Source organism: Dendrobates tinctorius, unplaced genomic scaffold (genome assembly GCF_039654945.1).
Source record: "Dendrobates tinctorius isolate UK_male_01 unplaced genomic scaffold, ASM3965494v1 ptg000017l, whole genome shotgun sequence".
Taxonomy (NCBI): Eukaryota; Metazoa; Chordata; class Amphibia; order Anura; family Dendrobatidae; genus Dendrobates; species Dendrobates tinctorius.
The window spans coordinates 10178769-10200674 of record NW_027361685.1 but is presented as its reverse complement, the minus strand read 5'-3'; the positions used below and the strand labels follow the sequence as shown (position 1 = coordinate 10200674).

Below are 21906 nucleotides of genomic sequence, written 5' to 3'. Positions count from 1 at the left end.
CTTTTTAGCCCATTCCTCAGACTGTAGCTCCTGGGAACAGGCCCTCACTCCTGTCCCTTCACTATAAAGCCTGAGTCTCATTATACAGCTGTACAGGGGTCTAGTGAAGGCTTTTTTGCCCTTTCCTCAGACTGTAGCTCCTGGGCACAGGCCCTCACTCCTGTCCCTTCACTATAAAGCCTGGGCCTCATTATACAACGGCACAGGGGTCTAGTGAAGGCTTGTTTGCCCTTTCCTCAGACTGTAGCTCCTGGGATCAGGCCCTCACTCCTGTCCCTTCATTATAAAGTCTGGGCCTCATTATACAGCTGTACAGTGGTCTAGTGAAGGCTTTTTAGCCCTTTCCTCAGTCTGTAGCTCCTGGGAACAGGCCCTCACTCCTGTCCCTTCACTATAAAGCCTGAGTCTCATTATTCAGCTGTACAGGGGTCTAGTGAAGGCTTTTTAGCCCTTTCCTCTGACTGTAGCTCCTGGGAACAGGCCCTCACTCCTGTCCCTTCACTATAAAGCCTGAGTCTCATTATACAGCTGTACAGGGGTCTAATGAAGGCTTTTTAGCCCTTTCCTCAGACTGTAGCTCCTGGGATCAGGCCCTCACTCCTGTCCCTTCACTATAAAGCCTGGGCCTCATTATACAGCTGTACAGGGGTCTAATGAAGGCTTTTTAGCCCTTTCCTCAGACAGTAGCTCCTGGTAACAGGCCCTCACTCCTGTCCTTTCACTATAAAGCCTGGGCCTCATTATACAGCTGTACAGGGGTCTAGTGAAGGCTTTTTAGCCCTTTCCTCAGACTGTAGCTCCTGGGCACAGGCCCTCACTCCTGTCCCTTCACTATAAAGCCTGGGCCTCATTATACAGCTGTACAGGGGTCTAGTCAAGGCTTTTTAGCCCTTTCCTCAGACTGTAGCTCCTGGGAACAGGCCCTCACACCTGTCCCTTCACTATAAAGCCTGGGCCTCATTATACAGCTGTACAGGGGTCTAGTGAAGGCTTTTTAGCTCTTTCCTCAGACTGTACCTCCTGAGAACAGGCCCTCACTCCAGTCCCTTCACTATAAAGCCTGGGCCTCATTATACAGCTGTACAGGGGTCTAGTGAAGGCTTTTTAGCCCTTTCCTCAGACTGTAGCTCCTGAGAACAGGCCCTCAATCCTGTCCCTTCACTATAAAGCCTGGGCCTCATTATGCAGCTGTGCAGGGGTCTAGTGAAGGCTTTTTAGCCCTTTCCTCAGACTGTAGCTCCTGGGAACAGACCCTCACTCCTGTCCATTCACTATAAAGCCTGGGCCTCATTATACAGCTGTACAGGGGTCTAGTGAAGGCTTTTTAGCCCTTTCCTCAGACTGTAGCTCCTGAGAACAGGCCCTCAATCCTGTCCCTTCACTATAAAGCCTGGGTCTCATTATGCAGCTGTGCAGGGGTCTAGTGAAGGCTTTTTAGCCCTTTCCTCAGACTGTAGCTCCTGGGAACAGACCCTCACTCCTGTCCATTCACTATAAAGCCTGGGCCTCATTATACAGCTGTACAGGGGTCTAGTGAAGGCTTTTTAGCCCTTTCCTCAGACTGTAGCTCCTCGGCACAGACCCTCACTCCTGTCCCTTCACTATAAAGCCTGGGTCTCATTATACAGCTGTACAGGGGTCTAGTGAAGGCTTTTTAGCCCTTTCCTTAGACTGTAGCTCCTGGGAACAGGCCCTCACTCCTGTCCCTTCACTATAAAGCCTGGGACTCATTATACAGCTGTACAGGGGTCTAATGAAGGCTTTTTAGCCCTTTCCTCAGTCTGTAGCTCCTGGGATCAGGCCCTGACTCCTGTCCCTTCACTATAAAGCCTGGGTCTCATTTTACAGCTGTACCGGGGTCTAGTGAAGGCTTTTTAGCCCTTTCCTCAGACTGTAGCTCCTGGGAACAGGCCCTCACTCCTGTCCCTTCACTATAAAGCCTGGGCCTCATTATACAGCTGTACAGGGGTCTAGTGAAGGCTTTTTAGCCCTTTCCTCAGACTGTAGCTCCTGGGAACAGGCCCTCACTCCTGTCCCTTCACTATAAAGCCTGAGTCTCATTATACAGCTGTACAGGGGTCTAGTGAAGGCTTTTTAGCCCTTTCCTCAGACTGTAGCTCCTGGGCACAGGCCCTCACTCCTGTCCCTTCACTATAAAGCCTGGGCCTCATTATACAGCTGCACAGGGGTCTAGTGAAGGCTTTTTAGCCCTTTCCTCAGACTGTAGCTCCTGGGATCAGGCCCTCACTCCTGTCCCTACACTATAAAGCCTGGGCCTCATTATACAGCTGCACAGGGGTCTAGTGAAGGCTTTTTAGCCCTTTCCTCAGACTGTAGCTCCTGGGCACAGGCCCTCACTCCTGTCCCTTCACTATAAAGCCTGGGCCTCATTATACAGCTGCACAGGGGTCTAGTGAAGGCTTTTTAGCCCTTTCCTCAGACTGTAGCTCCTGGGATCAGGCCCTCACTCCTGTCCCTTCACTATAAAGCCTGGGCCTCATTATACAGCTGCACAGGGGTCTAGTGAAGGCTTTTTAGCCCTTTCCTCAGACTGTAGCTCCTGGGATCAGGCCCTCACTCTTGTCCCTACACTATAAAGCCTGGGCCTCATTATACAGCTGCACAGGGGTCTAGTGAAGGCTTTTTATCCCTTTCCTCAGACTGTAGCTCCTGGGATCAGGCCCTCACTCCTGTCCCTTCACTATAAAGCCTGGGCCTCATTATACAGCTGCACAGGGGTCTAGTGAAGGCTTTTTAGCCCTTTCCTCAGACTGTAGCTCCTGGGCACAGGCCCTCACTCCTGTCCCTTCACTATAAAGCCTGGGCCTCATTATACAGCTGTACAGGGGTCTAGTGAAGGCTTTTTAGCCCTTTCCTCAGACTGTAGCTCCTGGGATCAGGCCCTCACTCCTGTCCCTTCACTATAAAGCCTGGGCCTCATTATACAGCTGTACAGGGATCTAGTGAAGGCTTTATAGTCCTTTCCTCAGACTGTATCTCCTGGTCACCATGTGATCTCACCATAACCCTAACAAGCTAATTGAGTTGTGAAATCTTGGTCAAAATTATCTCAGTGCACAAATCTCCAAGGGTGCGCATACTTTTGCATCGCCCCTTTTTCTTTTTTGCAATTATGAAATTGTAAAATATGTCTCTCTATATATATATATTTTATAATTATTATTTTTGCCTAAAATACAAAGGCCATGTGTCATCTTAGAGGTTCGGCCTTTTACAGATCATTTCATCTTCATCTTACTACTGCTCACAATAACAGTCATTTTGACCCGGGGCGCCCACACTTTTACATGCCACTGTCAATGCTTCATCCCGCTGGTGCTCAATATTTAATAGGGTCTTACTATTAAACTTAATGAAAAGTTCGGTGAATTTCTTTGAGCTGTTATTACTAGAGATGAGCGAATATCGTCGGAGAAGTTGTTATTGGCTAATATCAGTTACCGAATAGCTGCATCGGGACCCCGGATCCCTGGAGCGTTCCCGATAATCAGCTGCATGTGTCGCCCTCCATGCAGGTGCTGTGACTATCACACAGCGCGACACACGCAGCTGATTATCGGGAGCGCTCCAGCACACTGAGTCCTGCACACACTGAGGCCCCTGATCATGTGACCCCTGACTCCTCCCCTCCTGGGACCTCATCACAGGTCCTGTGCACAGAGCAGTCATATATGTGGCGGACACTCCTGGATCTTCTGCTTTCTGGGCCGGTTCCTCCTGTGAGTCTTATTAACCCTTTCGCTCCCTGTATTCTCCTTTCTGACAGGACAATATCTGAATTCGGACAGTGTGACAGGAATATAAGCAATGTGGAAGGAAAAAATGACAATTCTACTTTTTTCCTAACAAAAATGTGACTTTAGCCCCAAAATTGGCAGCGTAACAAATCCTTATTTTCCCCACTGTAGTTTGTAGACTCCATATACAGATCCCTTAAGTGCGAAAAGAGCTGAATTCCCCACTTAAGTTATTGCATTTTGGAAATTGCCCCCACTGGGAATTTATCTCCAGGTAAAGGCACAATTGTGTCTCCATGGGGGTTGTGCTCACAGCCCAACATCGTGTGGCCTCCAAAGAAATGCCACCCCGCACCATTACTGACCACTGCCAAACCGGTCATGCTGAAGGATGTTGCAGGCAGCAGATCGCTCTCCACGACGTCTCCAGACTCTGTCACGGCTGTCACATGTGCTCAGTATGAACCTGCTTCCATCTGTGAAGAGCACAGGGCGCCAGTGGTGAATTTCCCAATCTTGGTGTTCTGTGCCAAATGCCAAGCGTCCTGTACGGTGTTGGGCTGTGAGTACAACCCCCATCTGTGGACGTCGGTCCCTCAGACCATCCTCATGGAGTCGGTTTCTAACCGTTTGTGCAGACACATGCACATTTGTGGCCTGCTGAAGATCATTTTGCAGGGCTCTGGCAGTGCTCCTCCTGTTCCTCCTTGCACAAAGGCAGAGGTAGAGGTCCTGCTGCTGGGTTGTTGCCCTCATACGGCCCCCTCCACATCTCCTGGTGTACTGGCCTGTCTCCTGGTAGTGCCTCCAGCCTCTGAAAACTATGCTGACAGACACAGCAAACTTTCTTGTCACAGCTCGCATTGATGTGCCATACTGGATGAGCTGCACTACCTGAGCCACTTGTGTGGGTTATAGAGTCCGTCTCATGCTACCACGAGTATGAAAGCACAACCAACATTCAAAAGTGACCAAAACATCAGCCAGAAAGCATTGGTACAGAGATGTGGTCTGTGTTCCCCACCTGCAGAACCACTCCTTTATTGAGGGTGTCTTGATAATTGCCAATAATTTCCATCTGTTGTCTATTCCATTTGCACAACAGCATGTGAAATTGATTGTCGATCAGTGTTGCTTCCTAAGTGGACAGTTTGATTTCACAGAAGTTTGATTTACTTGGAGTTATATTCTGTTGTTTAAGTGTTCCCTTTATTTTTTTGAACCGTGTATATAGATAGATTTTTTTTTCTTTACGTTGGAGGGTCCAATTCCAGCTATTGCTGTGTGATCTGTGATTTCTATCTACTCCACTGTGTACAGGATAATAGAGTATAATAAAGTAGTTATGGACGTGACGTAACTAACATTGTGCAGTGACTCCGCTTTCCATATAGTGATGGATATTTCTTGTTGCTGAAACTGTAATTTTTTTTCACTTTAACCCTTTTTTAAACCCCTCTGATCAGTGCGATCACACAACATACAAGCCTCTGATGGCTCCGGTGATGCCCTGTACTACTGTAGTGCCGTGTATCATCACTGCCTGTCAGTGTAATACTAACGGCCCCATACACATGAGATCAGAGTTGGCTGAGCGGTCATTTGGCAGACGGCGATCTCTCCCGACTCCCCCATACACACAAATATTCCAGCTTTCCTGTGGTCTGTATGAGAGAGTCGCCTCCAGACTCCTCTAGAGGAGGATTATCTACAGGAAGAACAGACGGATTATCCTCTGAAATTCAGGATGTCAGATCCTTCTCTGCCCTGACATCTGTCGGGAGGCCCCCAAATACATTATATGGTCGGCCAAACCCCCCGAAATCAGTGCTTTCATGGAACTTTAGTCTAATGTGTATGGGGGCATTATAAGGTAACTTATTGGATGCTGCCTCTGGCCCTGTGTCAAATATAGCGTGGCACAACCACAAGGTGCACAAGTAGGTTACCCAGACCAGAGTGAATAATAAAATAACTTGGCACTCAACTGAATGATCCTTTGCAAATTAATTTTAAACATTTTAATATCGGCTTTTTCTGGAGTTTTTCTTGTAATATAGGAAAGACTAAGGCCAGAAATAAACCCCATAAATCACTGTACATGGAGACTTTGGGGTCAGATCATTTCTGTCCGTTGTGTTTGTGGAAGCAAAAAATCTTTTCTAAAAGTCTCAGACTTCTGTGTGTGACTCAGAGCTGAGATCTAACGTGAGAGAAGATTCCAGTGCGGGGAAGACGGGAAACCTTCATATAGACGGCCGGTGGGGATGGAGGCAGTGACCGACTCTGGCCAAATCTGTCTCTAGAGCCGCAGTAGAAGATGAAGATGTCGTCCTCATCATGAAGGAGTTATTTCTCATGTCGCGTGTAATGAATATCTCCTGCAGTATTGCTAATGCCGATTCCAGTGTCGGTAATGAGACGAGAATTAGCGTTATGGAAGATGAGTCTATGAGGAACGTGTTCAGCTGCCGACTCCGAGGAGGAAACTGCTTGTTGTCTGTGGCCTAAATATATAGGTTTTATTAGTAGATGTCAGGGGAGAAAACTAAACCCTGTAAGATAATAAATCTCCTCCTATGTTTCCCTTATTATCTCCAGTAATTGTATTATTACACAGGATTCTTATGATGTTACATCGGATCATCTTCTTCTCATTCAGGTCTCTACAATATCGGATCCTCTCAGTGAAGATCTTCTACAGAAGAGAATTTTCCTGATTTCCCCATCAAGGATGGATATGGACAGAGACAAGATGGCGGAGAGGATGTTACACCTCACCCTAGAGATCCTCTTCCGTCTCACTGGAGAGGTGAGAGATTCTGATGACGTCACATTACATCATTCTTATCTATGGGAATAACAGATGGACAGAACTGGAGAGGTGAGGACTCTGGAAATGTCTGTAGTGAGATTTATTAATGTGTCTCTCCATAACCAGGATTACACAGTGGTGAAGAAGACCTCTAGTGATCGCTGTCAGGACCCTGTGTCTGAGGGATGGGGAAGACCCCTGAGCCCGATCACGGGGCCTCCACCTCACCCCCTGATCCATGAGGACATCAATGACCAGAAGATCCTAGAACTCATCTACAAGATGACTGAGCTGCTGACTGGAGAGGTGACACTGCTGGGAATGCTGGGACATTATACAGTAACACTATGAAGGGATCGGGGGGATGACGGTATCATTGTATGTGTCAGGTTCCTATAAGGTGTCAGGATGTCGCTGTCTATTTCTCCATGGAGGAGTGGGAGTATTTAGAAGGACACAGAGATCTGTACAAGAACGTCATAATGGAGGTTCCCCAGCCCCTCACATCACCAGGTAATAGACAGGACTAAATACACACGGCCTATAATTATCTGTATGTAGAGAATGAATTCAGTCCCTGTATGTGTTTCCTCCAGATCTATCCAGTAAGAGGACAACACCAGAGAGATGTCCCCGTCCTCTTCTTCCACAGGACTGTAACCAAGAAGATCCCAGTGTTCCTCAGCATCATCAGGTAGATGACAGATATTTCTTGTTGCTGAAACTGTGATATTTTTTCCACTTTAAACCTTTTTTAAACCCCTCTGATCAGTGCGATCATACAACATACAAGCCTCTGATGGCTCCGGTGATGCCCTGTACTACTGTAGTGCCGTGTATCATCACTGCCTGTCAGTGTAGTTGGGTCGCCCTCCCAGGGCTGGCGGGGTACTCAGTACCGGGCCCGATGAGCTTCAATGGGAGATGTCACGGCAGCTGGGACCTGGCCCGTAGCCCTGGGCGCGCATTGTAAAGAGGGAATGTGTTCAGTGTGCTTCTGATAGTTACAGTTTATGAATGAATGATTCGTGACTAGTATTGAGCATTCCGATACTGCAAATATCGGGTATCGGCCGATATTTGCTGTATCGGAATTCCGATACCGAGTACCGATATTTTTTCAATATCGGATACCGGAATTGGAAGTCCCCATAATGCAATGAGCCACTGTTGTGGCTGTGATTGGCTGCTGAAATGATGTCATCATGATGCGCGGTCTGTGCGCATCATGATGCGCGGTCTGTGCGGGCCTCTCGGGGGTCTGTACGGGCCTCTCGGGGGTCTGTACGGGCCTGATGGGGTCCGTGCGCGCCTGCCGGGGGTCTGTACGTGCCTCTCGGGGGACTGTACGGGCCTGCCTGGGGACTGTACGGGCCTGCCTGGGGACTGTACGGGCCTGCCTGGGGACTGTACGGGCCTGCCTGGGGACTGTACGGGCCTGCCTGGGGACTGTACGGGCCTGCCTGGGGACTGTACGGGGCTGCCGGGGGTCTGTACCGGCTGCCGGGGATCTGTACCGGCTGCCGGGGGTCTGTGTAGACTGCCGGTGGTCTGTGCGGGCCTCCCAGGGGTTGTGTGTGTGTGTGTGTGCAGGCATTGTCCGATGGGACTACAAGTCAACAATGACAGTGATTGACACATTAGCCAATGATGGGACAGTAGTAGTCCCATCATCCGGCTAATGTGTTGAATGTAAAAAAAAAAAAAAAACATACTACATATATACTACATTCATACAATATACATATATACTACATATATACTACATTCATACGACATACATACATACTACATACATGCTACATATATACTACATTCATACAACATACATATATACTACATACATGCTACATACATGCTACATTCATACAACATACATATATACTACATACATGCTACATACATACTACATTCATACAACATACATACTACATACATACATATATACTACATTCATACAACATACATACTACATATATACTGCATTCATACAACATACATATATACTACATACATATATACTACATTCATACAACATACATACTACATTCATACAACATACATATATACTACATTCATACAACATACATATATACTACATACATATATACTACATTCATACAACATTCATTCATACAACATACATACATACTACATATATACTACATTCATACAACATACATACATACATACTACATACTTACTACATACAATACATTCATACAATACATACATGCTACATTTATACAACATACATACTACATATATACTACATTCATACAACATACATACTACATACATATATACTACATTCATACAACATACATACATACTACATACTTACAGCATACATACTACATACAACATACATACATACAATACAGTCATACATTCATACAATACATACATACTACATATATACAACATACATACTACATATATACTACATTCATACAACATACATACTGCATACATATATACTACATTCGTACAACATACATACATACTACATACTTACTACATACATACAATACATTCATACAATACATACATACTACATATATACTACATTCATACAACATACATACATACTACATACATGCTACAGACATACAACATAAATACTGCATACATACTACATACAATACATTCATACAATACATGCATACTACATGTATACTACATTCATACAACATACATACATACTACATACATACAACATGATACAGACATACAACATACTACATACATACTACATACAATACATTCATACATACTACATATATACTACATTCATACAACATACATACATACTACATACATACAACATGCTACAGACATACAACATACATACTTCATACAATACATTCATACAATACATACATATAGACATACAGTACATATAACATAGAGTACTTACTTACCATTACTTGTCACATTGTTCCCCAAAGCCAGTGTCATCTATGGAAAAAATTAGAAAAGAACAAACAAGCGATATACTCCCTGATCCGCAGAAATCCACGAGTGAGTGTCCCACGCCGATTTCCCGTGGAGAACAGCAGCATCAGCTGATGTGACCGCTCTCTAGGGGCTTCAATAATCCAATGACGGGAGGTAGGTATCCTTCCGCACTGTATTCCTCCGCCACTGTAAAAAAAATAGTCCCTAGTCTCACTTTTGGCATTGCTGTGTGAGAAAGTTCCCACGCAGCTTTTGCCATAAAGTGAGACTAGGGACTATTTTTTTTTGCAGTGGCGGAGGAATACAGTGCGGACGGTACCTACCTCCCGTCATTGGATTCCTGGAGCCCCCTGGAGAGCGGTCGCATCAGCTGATGCTGCTGTTCTCCACAGGAAATCGGCGTGGGACCCTCGTGGATTTCTGCGGATCAGGGAGTATATCGCTTGTTTGTTATTTTCTAATTTTTTCCATAGATGACACTGGCTTCGGGGAACAAAGTGACAAGTGATGGTGAGTATGTACTCTATGTTATATGTACTGTATGTCTATATGTATGTATTGTATGAATGTATTGTATGTAGTATGTATGTCTGTAGCATGTTGTATGTATGTATGTTGTATGAATGTAGTATGTATGTATGTATGTTGTATGAATGTAGTATGTATGTATGTATGTTGTATGTATGTCTGTAGCATGTTGTATGTATGTTGTATGAATGTAGTATGTATGTATTGTATGAATGTATGAATGTATTGTATGTAGTATGTATGTTGTATGTATGTAGTATGTACTATGTATGTATGTTGTATGAATGTAGTATATATGTAGTATGTATGTTGTATGTATGTAGTATGTATGTATGTAGTATGTATGTATGTTGTATGAATGTTGTATATATGAAGTATGTATGTAGTATGTATCTATGTTGTATGAATGTAGTATATATGAAGTATGTAGTATGTATGTATGTTGTATGAATGTTGTATATATGTATGTATGTTGTATGAATGTAGTATATATGAAGTATGTATGTAGTATACTGTATATGTTGTGTGAATGTAGTATATATGAAGTATGTATGTAGTATGTATGTATGTTGTATGAATGCAGTATACGGTATATGAAGTATGCATGTAGTATGTATGTAGTATGTATAAATGTTGTATATATGTAGTATGTATGTTGTATGAATGTAGTATATATGAAGTATGTATGTAGTATGTATGTTGTATGAATGTTGTATATATGTAGTATGCATGTAGTATGTCTGTATGGTGTATTAATGTAGTATATATGAAGTATGCATGTAGTATGTATGTATGTTGTATTAATGTAGTATATATGAAGTATGTATGTATGTATGTTGTATGTATGTAGTATGTATGTTGTATGAATGTTGTATATATGTAGTATGCATGTAGTATGTCTGTATGTTGTATTAATGTAGTATATGTGAAGTATGCATGTAGTATGTAGTATGTATGTATGTTGTATTAATGTAGTATATATGAAGTATGTATGTATGTTGTATGTCTGTAGTATGTCTGTAGTATGTCTGTAGTATGTCTGTAGTATGTATGTTTTTTATTTTTTACCTTCAACACATTAGCCGGATGATGGGACTACTACTGTCCCATCATTGGCTAATGTGTCAATCACTGTCATTGTAGCAGTCATAGCCCGATGGGACTTGTAGTCCCATCGGACGATGCCTGCACATACTCACAACCCCCGGCAGGCCCGCACAGACCCCCGGCAGGCCCGTACAGACCCCCGGCAGGCTCGTACAGACCCCCTGCAGGCTCGTACAGACCCCCGGCAGGCCCGTACAGACCCCCGAGAGGCCCGCACAGACCGCCGGAAGGCCCGCACAGACCCCCATCAGACCCGTACAGACCCCCGAGAGGCCCGCACAGACCGCCGGAAGGCCCACACAGACCCCCATCAGACCCGTACAGACCCCCGAGAGGCCCGCACAGACCCCCATCAGGCCCGTACAGACCCCTAAGAGGCCCATACAGACCCCGCCCGCACACACAGACACGCACAGTGTCCGCCCACGCACCGCCCACACTCTTCCCCCCTCCCGAACTGGATGTACAAGGAACAAGGAAAGAAAGGGGCTTTTTTAATTCCGATATTTCTGTCCCATTGACTTGAATGGGACTTCCGGTATCGGAATCGGCGATACCGATACTTTTTTGGGTATCGGGCCGATCCAATCCGATCCAATATTTCTGTATATCGGATGGTATCGCTCAACACTATTCGTGACGCCACCTGTGGTGTTCGGCAATGAAGATGTTAAGCCGACGCTGCAGACAGATCCTCTGGGACAGATGGTGTGGTGCAGCAATGATGTAATAGCCCTCCACAGGCAGGGCTGTAGTCCAAGGGCAGTGTAGGTGAAGTGACACGTAGATGGTGCAGTGTCAGGCGCGAGGGATGTAGCAATGCTGAGCAGGTGGACGCAGGAATAAGTGGAGGACACCAGGGAATGTAGTTCCAAAGCTTTACTCACAGTCTGTTGTGGTACAAGGGCCTGCATCCGTGCTGTCCTCTGGGTCAGGAGCTCAGCCAACTTCCAGACAAGATGAAGTACTCCTTTCCAACACTCCGCCAACATATGCCTTTTCTGAACGTCTCCCTTGTTGCGCCTATAGTGAAGTACTCACAGTACTGAGTTACACTGGAGTTCCTCCTGTCAGATGTTCCTATGAACTCTACTTGTACGGCAGACAGCTGTAGCCTGCTTCGGGGACTCCTTACTACCTAGTCCCGGCTCACTCACGATGCAAGTCTTGGGTAGGAATAAAGTGGTGACAACTACTATTCCGCCGGTGTCTGCTGCAGGACCATTAGTATCCATACAACCTCGGGGACCGGACCCCGGCCTTGCGCTGTGAACTTGGGAAGGCTTCTCCTCTAACCCTAATCCTTAGTCCTCCTCTCCTTACGTTCCGTACAATCCTTTCCTTCTCATGGAGAGTCAGGCTTTCTATAATGTCTCCTTCCTGTGCCAGCGGACCCAGGTCACTGAGGTCGGCTGCAGCACTTCCTTCCATCCATCCCACTCCGGGGATCTTCTCTCCTCCTCTGACTCTGTCAGACTGACCAAATCCTAAACTCTTCCCGCTCTTTTGAGTGCAAACTAAACTCCACCCGCCTCCCAGCACGTTTCGTGTTCCAAGCAGGGAGCCACCAAAGGGTGCTTTGCTACACTACTTTGTGGTGTGGGGGTGCCGGTGTTGGAGTGTGGTCAGGTGTCTCCACCTTACCTGGATAGTGGGGTACCACACCTCAGGAGAAGGTGCAGTACCTCTGTGGCGACTGAACCCTCAGGGTCGCCACATAATACTAACGGCCCCATACACATGAGATCAGAGTTGGCTGAACAGTCATTTGGCAGACAGCGATCTCCCCGACTCCCCCATACACACAAATATTCCAGCTTTCCTGTGGTCTGTATGAGAGAGTCGCCTCCAGACTCCTCTAGAGGAGGATTATCTACAGGAAGAACAGACGGATTATCCTCTGAAATTCAGGATGTCAGATCCTTCTCTGCCCTGACATCATCTGTCGGGAGGCCCCCAGATACATTATATGGTCGACCAATCCCCCCGAAATCAGTGCTTTCATGGAACTTTAGCCTAATGTGTATGGGGGTGTTATAAGGTAACTTATTGGACGCTGCCTCTGGCCCGGCCTAATAGACCTTCATACATTGCAGCCCAGACCCCATTATTAGGCATGTAAGTATCGCAGTAACTAGGCCGCCCCATACTATCGAGTACTTGGAGGCGGGGGGCATTCAGCCAAACTCTGTCAAACCTTCTTAGATGTCCTGTTTGCTTTTCAGGGTTTTTGTTGCAGCCCCTCCTGTGCCGTCCCTGCGGTGTACATCTATGTTCTGGGGCAAAAAAGAGTTAATTTCTTTTTAATAAATGTTTAACATGTCAAAAATTATAAAATGTGTCTCCTGCTTTTTTGTTATTTTTTTCTTCTTACAAGAATTGTTGGAGCCAATTTTCTTTAGAAACATTTTAATATCGGCTTTTTCTGTAGTTTTTCTTGTAATATAGGAAAGCCTAAGGCCAGAAATAAACCCCATAAATCACTGTACATGGAGACTTTGGGATCAGATCATTTCTGTCCGTTGTGTTTGTGGAAACAAAAAATCTTTTCTAAAAGCCTCAAACTTCTGTGTGTGACTCAGAGCTGAGATCTAACGTGATGGAAGATTCCAGTGCGGGGAAGACGGGAAACCTTCATATAGACGGCCGGTGGGGATGGAGGCAGTGACCGACTCTGGCCAAATCTGTCTCTAGAGCCGTAGTAGAAGATGAAGATGTCGTCCTCATCATGAAGGAGTTATTTCTCATGTCGCGTGTAATGAATATCTCCTGCAGTATTGCTAATGCCGATTCCAGTGTCGGTAATGAGACGAGAATTAGCGTTATGGAAGATGAGTCTATGAGGAACGTGTTCAGCTGCCGACTCCGAGGAGGAAACTGCTTGTTGTCTGTGGCCTAAATATATAGGTTTTATTAGTAGATAAAATAATAATAATAATCTTTATATAGCGCCAAAATATTCTGCAGCGCTTTACAGTTTAACAGTTTCAAAACACAAGTCATAAGTAACAACGTTAACAATACAATAATTAAAGTAAAATCAGCCGCCCCTGCTGGTGAGAGCTTACAATCTACAATGAGGTGGGGGAGATACAAAGTACAGGTGTGTATTTACAATGATGTATTTACAATGATGGTCCAGCCATCTTGAGAAGGTGGGGGACAGAGATAGTGAATGGGCTACATATTCACACTTGCACATAAAATGACTTTGATTAGTGAACGTGATAGGCTGCTCTGAATAGATGTGTTTTGAGAGAGGGCCTAAAACTGTGCAAATTGTGGATAGTCCTAATTTCTTGGGGTAGAGCATTCCAGAGTATTGGCGCAGCGCTGGAGAATTCTTGGAGTCGGGAGTGGGAGGCGCGGATTAGTGCAGAGGTTAGTCGAAAGTCTTTTGCAGAGCGCAGCGGTCGGCTAGCCCGATAGACGGAAATGAGGGAGGAGATGTAGGGGGGTGCCGCACTGTGGAGAGCTTTGTGGGTGAGAACAAGTACTTTGAATTGGACCCTATAATGAATGGGCAGCCAATGTAAGGACTGGCGAAGAGCGGACGCATCCGAGTACCGATTAGCCAGATAGATGACCCTGGCTGCTGCATTAAGTATGGACTGGAGAGGGGAAAGTCGAGTAGCGGGGAGGCCAATTAATAGGGCATTGCAGTAGTCCAGGCGGGAATGGATCAGAGTGACAATGAGGGTTTTTTTTGTTTCCCTGGTGAGAAAAGGGCGGATTCTAGAGATGTTCTTTAGGTGTAAGTGGCAAGAGCGGGCAAGAGATTGTATATGGGATGTGAAGGAGAGGTTGGTGTCAAACATAACACCCAGACAGTGCGCCTGCTGCCGGGGTGTTATTATGGTGCCACCCACGGAGAGGGAAATGACAGATTTAGGGAGGTTAGTAGATGGCGGGAGCAGAAGAAGTTCAGGTTTTGAGAGGTTAAGTTTCAGATAGAGAGCGGACATGATGTTGGAGACTGCGGACAGTCTGTCACTGGCATTCTGTTGTACAGCGGGGGTAAGGTCAGGGGATGACGTATATAGTTGTGTATCATCAGCATAAAGATGGTACTGAAAGCCAAATCTGCTGATGGTCTGTCCAATTGGGGCCGTGTAGAGAGAGAAGAGAAGGGGGCCAAGGACTGAGCCCTGAGGTACCCCGACAGCGAGAGGAAGAGGAGATAACGTGGAGCCAGCAAACAAAACACTGAAGGAGCGGTCAGAGAGATAGGAAGAGAACCAGGAGAGAGAGATTTCCTTAATGCCTAGTGACTGGAGCCTATGGAGTAGGAAACGGTGGTCAACAGTGTCGAAAGCTGCAGAAAGGTCAAGAAGAATGAGCAGAGAGTGTTCACCGTTACATTTTGCTGTCAGAAAGTCATTGGTCACTTTGATGAGTGCAGTTTCAGTCGAATGTAGGGGTCGGAAGCCAGACTGTGAAGGGTCTAGGAGGGAGTGAGGGGAGAGGTAACGGGTAAGGCAGCAGTAGACTAGGCGCTCCAAGAGTTTAGAGATGAAGGGGAGATTGGAGACTGGTCTGTAGTTGTTTGTGCATCATGGGTCGAGAGCAGGTTTCTTTAATAATGGAAGAATGATAGAGTGTTTGAAGGAGGATGGGAAAATGCCTGAGGAGAGGGAGAGATTAAAGATTGTAGTTAGGTGAGTTGTGATGACTGGAGAGAGAGACTGGAGGAGTTGTGAGGGAATGGGGTCGGTAGTGCATGTAGTTGGGCTAGAAGAAGAGAGGAGTCTGGAGACTTCTTCTTCTGTGATGGGATCAAATGTGGAAAGTGAGCCAGGGGAAATGCAATTAGGGATGGGAGTCACAGCACTTGGTGGTTGGGAGCGGATGTCCTGACGGATATTATCTATTTTCTCTATAAAATGGGAGGCCAGGTCATCAGCACAAATGTCTGTGATAGGGGCTTGTGCTTTTGGCCAGAGGAGGGAGTGAAAAGTGTCAAAAAGTTTCTTGGGGTTGTTGGCTAGTGAGGAGATCAGGGTGGTGAAGTAGGTCTGTTTGGCGAGGTGAAGGGCAGCGTTATAGGTTCTTAACATAAATTTGAAGTGGATGAAGTCTTCTGGTGTGCGGGTTTTTCTCCGTCAGCGTTCAGCACTCCTAGAGCATCGCTGGAGAAATTGAGTTTGCGATGTGAGCCAGGGCTGTTTTACTCTGTGTTTGGAGGTTTTGAGGGTGAGGGGCGCTACCTGGTCAAGGGTGGTTGTAAGAGTGTGTTGTAGTGATGAACAGCCAGATTAGGACAGGAAAAAGAGGAGATTGGGATAGGGAAGATTGTAGGGAGTCTGAAAGTGTCTGAGGGTTAATGGCTTGTAGATTTCTGAATGTTTGATAGGTAGGAGTGTGCTGGGGTGGGCGAGGATTTGTGAGCGTGAAGGAGAGAATATTGTGGTCAGAGAGGGGAAGTGGTGAGTTATTTAGGTAGGAGATTGAGCAAAGCCGGACAAAGACCAGGTCAAGGGTGTTACCGTCTTTGTGTGTCTCAGAGGTTGAGCGCTGTGAGAGGCCGAGAGAGGTGGTTAGTGATAGAAGCTGGGATGCAGATGTGGAAGTAGGGCTGTTAATGGGGATGTTGAAGTCTCCCAGGATAAGAGTTGGTAGTTCTGAGGACATGAAGTGCGGCAGACAGGCTGAAAAGTGGTCAAGGACGTGTGTTATGAATGAGTCACCGGAGGAGGAGAAAACAAAAATACAAGCTAAGTCCAGAAAACCGGAGAATTTGGTAACTAGCGGATTGCAGACCCCTGATCCTATTCACCACAACTAACAGTAGCCGTGGGGGGTTCCTACGGTGGTCCTAGACCCCTCGTCACAGCCGGAGAGCAAAATAAGCCTAAAGAAAGAAAGGGGAAATCTAAACTGCCCCAGAGCAGACCCCAAAGCAATAGACAGCCCCCAACATGTATTGTCAGTGAAAAACAGATGAAAATACAAACGCAGACAGAAAGACAGGCTGAGCAAATGATGGGGCCCAACTAACTAGATAGGAAAGGACAGAAAAGATGCTGGCTGCAATCTGCAAAAAACCTACCAAAAATGTCCCAACAGTCTGATAGGAAAAAAGGCCCTGAAGTCACTAGACTTCAAAAACTCTATATCAGCACTCAGGTATATTCTGAAAACAGAGCAAATAGATCAACTGATCAGAGACAAAAATGGAATTCAGCCAGTCCCAGCAAGGGCTGGCTGAACGCAAACACTAAGTAAACCAGACAAAATTTCATGGAATAATAGCAGGGCAAAAACTTAGCTTTTAGTAGACAGGAACTAAACTGGATGCCAGAACTCAGAGCAGAAAGGATCACCAGCAACCCTGCAGGGCGTTGGCTGCCTTATATTCACTCAGAGATTCTGGATGTCCAATCACACTCCACCTGTTCAGATGACAGGTTCTTCCCATCCAACTCAATTTCACTACTTCCCTTCACCAGCAGAGGGAGTTCATCAGACATCACAGGTGAAGGGGAAAATGAACTCACAACAGTACCTCCCCCTTGAGGAGGGATCACCGAACCCTCATCCACGCCACCAGGGCGATCAGGATGGGCCCGATGAAAAGCACGAACCAATCTTTCGGCATGAATATCGGATGCAGGGACCCAAGAATTATCCTCCTGGCCATAACCCTTCCACTTAACCAAATACTGGAGTCTCCGTCTAGCCAGACGAGAATCCAGTATCTTCTCAACCTCATATTCCACATTACCTTCAACCAATACAGGGTCAGGAGGTGCCACCACAGGAACTAATGGCTCAACAAACCTCTTCAACAGAGACTTATGAAACACGTTATGGATCTTGAATGTAACAGGAAGAGCCAAACGAAAAGAGACCGGATTAAGAATCTCCAAGATCTTGTAAGGTCCAATAAATCTAGGTTTAAACTTTGGAGAAGCCACCTTCATAGAGATATTCTATGATGACAACCAAACCATATCACCCACCTTAAACCGGGGACCAATGGTCCTATGCCGGTTGGAAAACCGCTGGGCCTTTTCCTGGGAGAGAGACAACTTATCCACCACTTGGTCCCAGATCTGGTGCATTCTCTCCACCACAGTGTCAACACCTGGGCAGGCAGAAGACTCCACCTGCCCTGAAGAGAATCGAGGATGAAACCCAAAGTTACAAAAAAAAGGTGACATCAAAGTGGCAGAACTAGCTCTATTATTTAAAGCAAATTTGGCCAAGGGCAAAAATGAAACCCAATCATCCTGATCAGCAGAAATAAAACATCTCAAATAAGGCTCCAAAGTCTGGTTTGTTCTCTCCGTCTGCCCATTGGTATGAGGATGAAACGCAGAGGAGAAGGACAACTGAATACCCAGCTTGGAACAGAAAGTCCTCCAAAATCTAGAAACAAACTGAACTCCTCTGTCAGACACAATGTTCTCAGGAATCCCATGCAAGCGAACCACCTGTTGCAAAAACAAGGGCACCAACTCTGAGGAAGATGGCAACTTAGGGAGTGGTACAAGATGGACCATCTTAGAGAATCTATCAAAAATCACCCAAATAAGTCATTCTCTGAGAGACAGGCATATCAGAGGAAAAATCCACTTAAATATGGGTCCATGGCCTCCTGGGCACCGGCAAAGGCATCAACAACCCACTAGAGTGAGAACAAAGTTTAGACCGGGAGCAAGTCCCACAGGACTGCACAAAATTCCTGACATCACGAGACAAGGCGGGCCACCAAAAAGACTGACTCACCAAATCTCTAGTACCAAAAATACCTGGATGACCAGCCAATGCAGAGCAATGAATTTCAGACATTACTCTCTTCCTCCACTGGTCTGGAACATACAATTTTCCAATGGGACAACGCTCAGGTTTGTCCTCCTGAAACTCTTCCAGAGCACGTCTCAAATCGGGCGAGATGGCAGAAAGAACTACCCCCTCACCTAAGATGGTAGCAGGCTTAGTCACAACAGGAGAATCAGCAAGGAAACTCCTAGAGAGGGCGTCTGCCTTGACATTCTTAGTGCCCGGAAGAAAAGAGACCACAAAATCAAAACGTGTGAAAAACAAGGCCCACCTAGCCTGTCTAGGATTCAAGTGTTTGGCCGATTCAAGGTAAATCAAATTCTTGTGGTCAGTAAGGACCACGACTTGATGTCTAGCTCCCTCCAACCAATGTCTCCACTCCTCAAATGCCCATTTCATGGCCAACAGTTCCCGATTCCCCACATCATAGTTACGTTCGGATGGGGAGAAAATATCATTCATGAAGCACTGGAAGACAGAAGGGGCATTAGTGAGCCCAAAAGGCATCACCAGGTACTCAAAATGTCCCTCCGGAGTATTAAACGCCATCTTCCATTCATCCCCATGCTTAATGCGAATAAGATTATACGCCCCCTTGAGGTCAAGCTTGGTAAACCAGCTGCACCTTTAACTCTGGAGAATAGATCAGAAATCAGGGGTAACGGATACTGATATTTAACAGTAATCTTGTTGAGGGAACGATAGTCAATACAAGGCCTTAATGAACCATCTTTCTTGGCCACGAAAAAAACCCAGCACCTAAGGGTGAAGAGGATGGCCTAATATGACCCTTCTCCAATGACTCCTTAATATAGGATCGCATAGACTCGTGCTCTGGTACAGATAAATTGAAAAGACGACCCTTGGGAAATTTACACCCAGGGCTCAGCTCAATTGCACAGTCATAACTCCTATGAGGAGGCAAAGACGCAGACTCATTCTCACTAAATACATCATAAAAATCAGCCAAATAGTCAGGAACATCATGCGACTGGGGAGAGGTGGAGAAAACAGGAGCGTCACTAAGGGCACACCGACAACCCCAACTCACCACAGACACAGATTTCCAATCCAAAACTGGATTATGGATTTGCAACCAGGGAAAACCCAGAACAATGGTATCATGCAAATTATGCAACACCAATAAGCTGCAATTTTCTTGATGGTCTTGGGCGACCCGCATTACCCCCTGGGTCCAATACTGAGGTTTATTCTTCGCCAAAGGAGTAGCATCAATACCCCTCAAAGGGATAGGCGTCCGCAGAGGTGTCATAGGAAACCCACAACGTTTAGCAAAATCCTAGTCCATCAGGTTCAGAGCCGCTCCCGAATCCACAAAAGCCTTAGCGGAAAATGTGGACAGGGAGCAGATCAAAGTAACTGCCAGAAGAAACTTAGGTTGAACACCACCCACAGCAAATGTGTGTGCAAAACGTTTCTCTCGTTTAGGGCAGACAGAAATAATATGAGAGGCATCTCCACAGAAAAAACACAGCTTATTACGCCTTCTGAACTCCTGACGTTGCGCCCGAGACAAAACTCCATCACATTGCATAGGTTCAGACATTTGTTCAGCAGGTGGCAACACCTCTCGTGTAGTTTTGCGTTCACGTAAACGCCGATCAACCTATATGGCTAATGACATAGAATCATCAAGACCAGAGGGAACAGGAAATCCCACCATAGTATCTTTTACGGTTTCTGACAAACCCTTCCGAAAGAGAGCCGCCAAGGCACCATCATTCCAGGTAGTAAGGACCGCCCACTTTCGGAATTTTTGACAGTACAACTCTGCAGAATCCTGACCCTGGCACAATGCCAACAGGGCCTTTTCAGCTTGATCAATAGCATTAGGTTCATCATACAACAAAAATGCGTCCACATTAGCCAGAATAGGATCATCAGGTGTCAAAGAAAACGCCCAATCCTGGGGATCGCCGCGCAGCAAAGAGATGACAATTTTAACCTGCTGCGCAGAGCTCCCCGATGAGTTAGGCTTCAAGGCAAGAAATAATTTACAATTATTCTTAAAATTCAAAAATTTAGACCGATCCCCAAAAAACACATCAGGAGTAGGGATCTTTGGTTCATCAGCATGTGAATGAGCAAGATAGGCGGAAATTCCCCGCACTTCAGCAGCGAGCTGCTCCACACAATCAGACAATTGCTTAATCACCATTAAGAAAAAAATCCCTCTACGGCCTCAGAGAAATAGAGGAAAAAATCTACACAAAAAAAAAATTCTGACACTTTTTTTTTTTTTTTAAACAATTTTTTCCTGCTATTGAGTACCCTAGAATCTGCGGTATGGCTGGTGATTCTGTTATGAATGAGTCACCGGAGGAGGAGAAAACAAAAATACAAGCTAAGTCCAGAAAACCTGAGAAGTTGGTAACTAGCGGATTGCAGACCCCTGATCCTATTCACCACAACTAACAGTAGCCGTGGGGGGTTCCTACGGTGGTCCTAGACCCCTCGTCACAGCCGGAGAGCTAAATAAGCCTAAAGAAAGAAAGAGGAAATCTAAACTGCCCCAGAGCAGACCCCAAAACAATAGACAGCCCCCAACATGTATTGTCGGTGAAAAACAGATGAAAATACAAACGCAGACAGAAAGACAGGCTGAGCAAACGATGGGGCCCAACTAACTAGATGGGAAAGGACAGAAAAGATGCTGGCTGCAATCCGCAAAAACCCTACCAAAAATGTCCCAACAGTCTGATAGGAAAAAAGGCCCTGAAGTCGCTAGACTTCAAAAACTCTTTATCAGCACTCAGGTATATTCTGAAAACCAGAGCAAAGAGATCAACTGATCAGAGACAAAAATGGAATTCAGCCAGTCCCAGCAAGGGCTGGCTGAACGCAAACACTAAGTAAACCAGACAAAATCTCATGGAATAATATCAGGGCAAAAACTTAGCTTTTAGTAGACAGGAACTAAACTGGATGCCA

The 21906-nt window shown here is 45.8% G+C and overlaps 1 protein-coding gene across 1 annotated transcript in view; it reads left to right on the top strand.

Annotated features, from left to right (window-relative positions):
- Positions 1-7169: 7169 nt before the first annotated feature.
- LOC141082434 (uncharacterized) overlaps positions 7170-21906 on the top strand; it is a 30004-nt gene continuing 15267 nt past the window's right edge. The window contains exon 1 of the mRNA XM_073566377.1: positions 7170-7267. The gene's annotated coding sequence lies outside the window, so the exon portion shown is untranslated. The remainder of the gene's footprint in view (positions 7268-21906) is intronic.